Raw genomic sequence first — 9,112 nt, forward strand, 5'->3', positions numbered from 1 at the left:
AATATGTTTAATGTGAAGTTTTGCAGGATATCCTATTGGAAATTTCCAGCAGAAATTTGGTTTATAAATCCGAAACTTGGAGAAAACATTTGGGTTGCCTTTTAAACATGGGGGAGAATTATAGGCGAAGCTGACTGTTGTAGAATTTATTCAATCAATAAAAATATGTTAGTGCTAGAAATAAAATGATGGATGAAATAGATATGATCCCTTCTCTTTAGTAAGAGAAAAAGGGAATTGGGAACTTGACAAGAGAGCAGTTTAGATCAACTCTGTCTAATAGAAGGCTCTGTGATGATGGATACGTTCTATATCTGTTCTATTCAATATGGGAACCACTAGTCACATGTGGCTTTTGAGCACTTGGAATGTGGCCAGTGTGCCTGAGGAAGCAAATTTTAAATTTTATTTAATTTTAACTAATTTAAATTTAAATCTAAATAGATTGAAACTCCTTATGGACAAAGACCATGTTTTAATTTTCATTTGAACACTAACAATCAACAGCAATGGTGACAAATACCTCTGTAGCATTGACTGTGTGCCAAGTGCAATTCAAAGCACTTTGCATGTCTTAACCAACTTAACAGTCAAAACAACTCTGTGAGGTTAGTAATATTATTATAATTATCATTTCTTTGTTAAGGAAATTAAGGCATAGTGCTGTGAGATATATTTTAGAAAGTATACAGTCCAACGCAGGAGATGGGAAAGCAGATAATTCTATGGCGATGGTGCTAAGAGTGATGAAAGAAACCAGAAAGCACCTGTAATAAGCCAGGAAGCAAAAACTGGAATTCATCCTATGAAGGAGATGGAGAGGCTAAGATGGAAAAAGTATATGCTTGGTATGAACTAAGGCAGGGTGGCAAAGCTGGCTGAATAAAATCTCTTTTATAAACACCCAGTCAGGGTTCTTCCTTCCTTTTCTCTATCCTAGAATTATAGAATGTTCAGGTTACTTCTTTACCCATCTGGAAAAATACTCAGTTGTCTTAGTCTTTTGACTTTAATCCTGCCTTGGATCCCAGCATATGTAGTCCGTGACAATACAGAAATATTGAAACATCAAAACTGAGAGGAGTTCTTTCCCTTCCCCTGCCTTCTGCCTTCAATTGCTCTGACTCTCAGTCTGCTAAAGCCGGAAGTGGCTGCCACGGCCTGGATGCCCTTTGCTTGGAATAGGTCAGCCTGCCTGGAGCTGAGCTCAGCCCATTTCCATGCATCATTAAGGGTGGATAATGATTAGCTAAATTATTCCTTCTCTAAGCCTAATGAGCTATGAGGTGATACATTTGCAGTTCAGTCTAAAAGATGTAAAAGTAGATGAAGTTTTTGACCACAATATCTTGCTCTAGAAATCATCCACTTGGCTCCTCCTTTGTCATCCTAAAGAAATGTGGTCTACATGGTAAACAAAATCATTTATTTATGAACTATTACCAACTTTGAAATGATAACAGGGAAATTTTTCTTAATTTATACTATAAATGTGTGCATATGTGTATATCCATTTTTGTGAAAATGTATATTTTCACTATACAGGGTCCTGGAGGTCTCTCAATTGGGGTAATAAGTATCTTTCTGTTTTTTGTTCTTTTTACTTTCCCTTTGATTTAGTTCTTTGTTTATGCCTTGATGATATGTTTAATATAGATGTGTCTTCTATCTCAATTTATGCAATATAATATGTTTCTGAAAAGTTAGATTCCCATCTTGTCTTTGCAAATGAATGAAGAAACTTCATGTTTAAAGGAGTTGTGTGTGCATCATCGTGTGTGACAGTGTTCGTTTGAATCTGCATAGACAGAATTTGACGTTATTTAGAGAAAAGTCACAACTGGATTTACTGAGACCGTATTTTGTGCCAGAAACGCTACTTTAGGTGGTTGTTAGAGTAGGTTCAGCTATGCAAACCAAAATGTCAGTGGCTTCACAAAATAGAAGCTTATTTCTTCCTCACGTAGCTATACTGGGAGGTTGTTCAGGTAGTCAGAACAATTCTCCTTCCCTCAGTCCCACTGCGACCCAGTCCCCCCAGCTTGTGCTCTGCCATCTCTCAGAGCGGAAGAGGAAAGAAAGTGTGGAAATGGAACAGCAACTCTCTTAACAATTCTGACCAAGAATTTTCTCACATCTTTTCTGCCCGTATTCCAATGGAGAGAGCCTATTTATATGATCTAACAGCAAGGGAGGTTGGGAAATTTAGTCTAGATTTGTGTCCGGTTATGATCCCCATTTTTATGGAAGGAGAGAATTGATTTTGGTGAGCAGTTAAGTTTCTGCCACATTCTGGATGTGTAAAATATCGTACACATCCAATTGACCTATCTTCCACTTTTTAATATAAAAAATATATCCTTCATTTTTCAGATGTTTAAAACTTATACTGTCTTATTGTCTCCCCCAACCCCTGGCTTCTTTTAACTTCTTTGTTAACATATTTTTTCATTTATCTGCCCTTGAAATGCATTCACTCCTCCAATTCACCCCAGGCTCAAAAACCCATGAACAGAAGTAGATCAAACTTTGTAGTGTTTATCCCCTCTTTCTCTTCCTTACTATTCTTGCTACCACTGCCTTTTAGACCTTGACTCCATCGTAACTAAACTTTTCTATCAGCCTCCCAAGGTGATTTCTTGCCTCCTATCTTTCTCTTCCAGTCCATCCTATACACTGCTTCTGGATTAAATCCACACAACTGTTCCTCACTGCCAAAAATCCCTAGCTCAAAATTTATGATGATTTCTCACTATAATTTTGAATTTGGACTTGTCTCACTCTGGGAGTCAAGGTGCTTCTCACCATTGGAAGGTATCGATCTGCCTTCCATGTACTGCCTTAAACTCCAAAGAACACACTGTGATTCAATCATTTCTCACAATCTATGTTATTGCTTTTCTATTGCTGCTCTAGCAAATTACCCCAAATGTAGTAGTTTAAATGAGAGAAATTTATTATCTTATATTTATGGAGGTCAAAACTTCATGGGTCTCACTGGGCTAAAATCAAGGTGTCATCCTGTTTGTGTTTGTGTCTGGAGGCTGGAAGAAAGGACCCATTTTCCTGTCTTTTGGACTTTTAGAAGCTGCCCATATTCCTTGGCTGGTGGCCTCCTTCCTCCATCTTCAAAACCTGCAATTGCATTACTCTAACCTTGCTTCTTTTGTCATCTCTTTCTCTAACTCTTCTTATGATTACATTGAGACTACTCAGGTAATCCAGGAAAATCTCCCTATCTTAAAGACAAATGATTAGTAACATTAATTCCACCTGCAACATTAATTCACTTTTGCCACATAACCTAACATATTCACATGTTCTGGGGATCAGGACACGGACATCTTCTGGAGGGGCGTTATTCCCCCAACCACTCCATCTTTTCCTCTTTCTTGATTTCTGCTTATTCTTTCCCTTTTTCTTCCCTTCTTCCACCTCAGAATGTTCTCTCTAAGCCACTTTACCCTTTGAAACCCTATCCATCCTCCATCCTCAAAGTTCATCTCATATTCGACTTCCTCTCTAGATTCTACTCACTGGGAGAAAATGCATCCTTTCCTTGTATTTTGCCACTTTTTAAACACATTGCCTGATTTACTTAGAGTTTTAACTTAAAAATAATTGATTGCATTTTGAGTTATCTCTGTGATTTGATTGCAGTCTTCTAGGAGGGAAGGCACTATGCATTGTTCACCTTTTATAGCCTTCATAGACTTTAAGAATGTTCTTACATGTAATAACCACATGTGTAATTCTTGCTGCATTGACTAGAATTTACCACCAGTAACCAAGGGCAAAGTAGCATAAGTAATCCTTTAAGAGCAGGCAACCCACAACTGACTTGCATGTGTTTTAGGAATGCTTCTTATGTGGCTTTTGCAAGACATGTCTAGTTCAATTTTCCTCCTCATAATGACTTTATTTCATATAGCTTCTCTCCCGTATGGACTCAAGCGTAAACGTGAAGATATCTTCTTTGACAGCACGCTTCCCCACACTGATCACGTTTGTTGGCCTTCTCTCTAAAATGGATTCTCAGGAGAAATGGGATTTAGACATTTGTCTGAAGATTTTCTCACAAATGAAATGCTTATAGTTTCCCCCTGTGTGAGTTCTCCGATGAATGACAAAGTTGATTTCCAAACTCATTTTTTCTATACGTATTCAAAGTATAGATTTCTTCCCATGGGGGCCCCTTGGTTGGCCTTTGGGCAAACTAGCTTCTTAGCCTTTCGCCCTGATGTGGATTTCGTCGTATACTTTGATCAAATGTTGACCTAGGAGCTTACTTAAATCTCATTTTCAGGCACAGTCTTTAGTTATTTTTCTTATTTGACGGCTTTCCTATAAATACTTGGTTATCTGTATCTTCTAGATTTTGAGGCCATATATCATTCATTTCTTTTACTGAAATTTTACTGAAACTCTTCTTAAAGATGGGTTCTTTAATTCAAAACTAAACCTCACATTGACATAAAATCTCATTAGAGCATGTGTTTTGTGAACCCAGTTGCTTGCTCTTGTTTTACTGGGAAAGGGACTGTGGAATGCATTGTCTAAGCAATGTCAGTTAGGCTAGATAATTGGTTCTTCAACTTGAGCTTGCATCACATGCATCAGAATTACCTGGCCAACCTGTCCAACCAGAGAATGCATGGGGCCTTACTCCCAGAGTTTCTGGCATGGGCTGAGAATTTGCATTTCTATGAAGTTTTCAGGTAATGCTGATGGTTGGGGACCACACTTTGAGAAACACTGATATAGGTAATACTCCCCCAGAAGAGGCAATCTAAAGAAGAGTAAGAAAATGCATTCATTCATTTAGTAAATATTTTTGTGTGCCTATTATATCTGATTCCAAAGTTTATATTCTTTTCTTTATATTTATTTCATCTATTCAGAAGGAGATATGGAAATATCTTATATTTTTACATAAAATAATAAGATAATTTATGTAAATATATTCATATATTAACATCTAATTTATTATATGCTTCTTACAAAATGTAACTCAATTCAATGATTATTTATTGAGTGCCTACATTATACGAGACTTTACACTAGCAACAGAGAACAAAATAAGAAATTAAAAAATATTAGATATATTAAAATGCTTCTCTACTTCTCTGTATTCTCCCATACATCATATATGGATTTGTAAGTTTTGCTATTGACATTATGATAATAAAAGCTGAAAATTAGTTTAAACTTGTATGCTATCGTCATGCATTGTGCTGTTCAACTTTTGTTTGGCTTTTCTTTTCATTTTAGCTTTTATTGTTAGAGCTAAACTCAGAAAAAACACTGCTGGGTGCAGAAATATGAAGTGTATGAAAATCCTAAATTAAGCCTTATATTCATTTGTATTTATTTTAGTTGTATTTATATCCATAGGCTTTTATTTATTGTTCGAACATTATAGCAAAATAAAAAAGAATATTTGAAAAGAAAATAGATGACTCAAAATCCAAAACCCAAATTTATCAATAGCTTTGTGTGTGTGTGCGTGTGTGCACGCGCGCGTGCTCAAATGTTGCCTGCTGGTTCTTGTCTGTATGCATATTTCTTTCTTATAATCTTGAGGTATTCATGAATTTTGCTTTTTTCACTTATTATATTATAAACTATTTCCCATTTTGTATAGTCTTCATAATTATTTAAATGGCTCCATAAATTTTTATTTAGATAAAATTGCACAGCATTTGCCTTCATTTTAAACATATAAATCCTCCTATTTCTCTAATTTAGAAAAAATTTTGAATGACATTCTTATGAAATATTCCTAGTAGACAGGTTGTATGGCCAAAGCTATGAATATTTTTATGACTTTTTAAGTGAGAGGTTTATTAATATATAATGTAAACTGTAGTTTATGAAGATAATGGTTTTTTAAAAGTTTATCATCATTGGAAATTTATGATTTTTAGTTATTTGATAGATATTAAGTAAGCTTTTTATTTTTAATTCATATGCATTTTATTGCCAATGAATTTAATCTTTCTACTGTGTTGATTTATAATATTTTCTTCCTATTCTTGGATAAACAGATCATTTGAGTAAAGAGAATATGCTTTATTTATTTATCTATTTATTTTTCATGGATAGGATTGAATTCTGGACCCTGAGCATAAACCATAACCTTGTTTCAATTTTTATAAACACTAAATAGAAAGTGCACGTTTTACTAAAATAAATTGAAACATTTTCAAGAGAAAAAGAACATTTTTCTCATCAACCTTTTAGAATTAAAAAAGCAAAACTATCCATAATTTGAACACTCCAAAAAAGATTTCACTTTAGTAGTAGTATAAGAATTTAATAAAGAAGTTTTATAAGGTAAGAATGCATACAAAATAGCATTACCATGAGATATTTTATTGTCTGTTGGATGACTTGATAAAAACTACAGTGAGAATGCTCGAAAAAGAAATGTTTTTCATTGTATTAATGCTATGGACTGAATTGTGTCCTTCAAAATCCATATGTTAAAGCCCTAACCCCCAATGTGATTGTATTTCAAGATAGAGTTTTTAGGAACTAATTAAGGTTAAATGAGCTCATAGAGCAGAGGCCTTAATCCAACAGGATTGATGACCTTTTTTTTTTTTAAGGTGAGGAAGATTGTCCCTGAGCTCACATCTGTGCCAATCTTCCTCTATTTTGTATGTGGGATGCCGCCACAGCATGGCTTGATGAGTGGTGTGTGCAGGTCGCCCCCGGGATCCAAACCTGTGAACCCCGGGCTGCCCACAGCAAAGCATGTGGACTTAATCACTATGCCACTGGGCCAGCCCTGATAGCCTTCTAGAAAGAGGAAGAGAGAGTCTCTCTGTCTCTATATCTATATCTCTCTATCTCTCTCTCTCCACATGTGTGCACCGAGGAAAGGCCATGTGAGGACACAGCAAGAGGTGGCTGTCTGCAAGCCAGGAAAAGAACTCTCATCAGAACCTGACCATGCTGGCACCCTGATCTTTGCGCTTCCAGCCTCCACAACCATGAGAAAGTAAATTTCTGTTGTTTAAGCCACCCAGTCTATTGTATTTTGTTATGGCAGCCCAAGCAGACTAAGACATATAATTAATAATAATTATAACCATGTAATTAAAATATATAATATATATTTTATATCTTAATAATATATGTACTTATATGAATACATCTTTTCCTATTCCTCAAGGAAAATATATTCATTGGAGACTAATACAGAATTGTGTTTTGGAACAGCCCGGAAAATGTGATTTCAAGTTCTGCCAGGATTTTCTCAACTGTGTAATAGAAATGATAATATCTGTCTCATTTTTCTTTCTTTTTCTAACAAAAAGTCAGTATGTTATTGTATATGAAAGTGGTTTGCAAGCAGAAAAACGCTATAGAAATAAAAAGGGATTATTGAAGGTTACAATCTATAGATATCTATTGAGCATCCACTATATTGTCTGGATCATGTTCTTTTTGCCATAATCTACATCATGAGAATCATCTGCTCCAGTACGAGTTACAACACAATAAAGAGAAAATAAACTAAATGGATTTTGGATGCATCCATGAGCGGGTACTTCACAGTTGGAAGTGGTCTGAAGTTCTAATCTGGTGCTTAAATTGAGAAATCTGGCATTTTTATCAAGACAGCTTTTGAATATACTTACAGATACTCCATTGCCCTCATACTGCAGTGTGGGGGAATACTTTCAAAGGGCACATTTTGGAAAATGATGACTTGTTTGTAACTTGTTCTATTTATGGGAAGAAGGGAGGATTGGTTAGTCTGAATCATCCCTCTGCTCTGTGCCTGACATAGAACCGCAGGAACCTTGCAATGCACATGAGTTTTTCACCTTCCCCACCCCTCACAGACTCTCAGTGCTCACTGTCAATTTTGCTACATAAATAAACTCAGAAAAGTATGTAATTCCTGGGGAAGGTTGTTATCTGAAATGAAGAAAAAATTGTCAGCTGAACTAGGGACAAAAAAACTTAGATTTATGGTCCAGGATCACTACCAAAACTATTTCATCTGCATTAGCAAGACTTCATATCCCTGGAGTTAAAAGGCTGCAGTGAATATTTATTATGGCCCAGGGTCTTGATCACATTTTTTTGCCTCTTTTTGTTCCTCTTGTGTAACTGGGAGAATCTGCTGGGATAGACAGTCAAGGCAGGACACCAGGCATAACGTGGGCTCTTAACACCTATTTGTGGAACCAAATGCATTTTCTTGTGATGAAAACTTCAGATAAACATCTTATATTTACTTATTTACTAACATTGTGGCTTTGTATCAGTTACGTTTATTCTCTGAATCTCATCTGACGAATGGGCATAATAATAGCTACTCAGGTTTGATGTGAAGATGAAGTAATTAAGTGTAAAGTAATATTTTTAAAGTGGATGACCTGGGTCTGGAACATATTAGTTACTCTCTTCATATTACATTTCCTATCCTATCCTCTCCTATTTAAAAAAGAGAACCAAAGAAGATTTTACTGTCATTTTTGTTAAATCGTCTTATTTAAGAAGCTCTCAAGAGCCAAAGGTAAATTCCACAAAATTAAAATATGGGAGCAGTTTTTAATGTCTAATATCTACAGATAATTCACAACAAGAATGAATCACTTTTTTTTCTATTACCTGGATAATTGCCTCAGTTAAGAGTTTGTATTTTCACAAGGCACTGCACTTTTCAAATGCATTTTTCCATTTTTCAAAGGCATTTTCTTATTTGCTCCTTATGGCCAAACAGAGGATAGAGCAATTATCAGTCCCGTTTTACAAATTTGAAAATATAATAAATATAAGTAAAAACTCACCTTAAATTATACAGGCTCTCTCTTATCCCCCAAAACCTGTTCCCCTGAAGTCTTTACCATCTCAATTAATCATAATTATGTAATTAATCAAGATTATAACCCAGGAGGTATGTTTCCAGAAGTTTCTTCTCCTTCACATCCAATGCCTCTTTCAGTTCCATTGCCCCTGCTTCTAAGACATATTCTGAGTCCATCTATTTTTCACCATTGCACTTTCACTCCCTTAATCATTGCCACCATTATATATGTTATCTAGTATTGTTGTGATAAGATGAAAATAGGAAAGAAATTAACTGAAAAGT

The sequence above is a fragment of the Ceratotherium simum genome, chromosome 8, assembly GCF_057802395.1.
Source record: "Ceratotherium simum simum isolate JZ-2026a chromosome 8, ASM5780239v1, whole genome shotgun sequence".
NCBI lineage: Eukaryota > Metazoa > Chordata > Mammalia > Perissodactyla > Rhinocerotidae > Ceratotherium > Ceratotherium simum.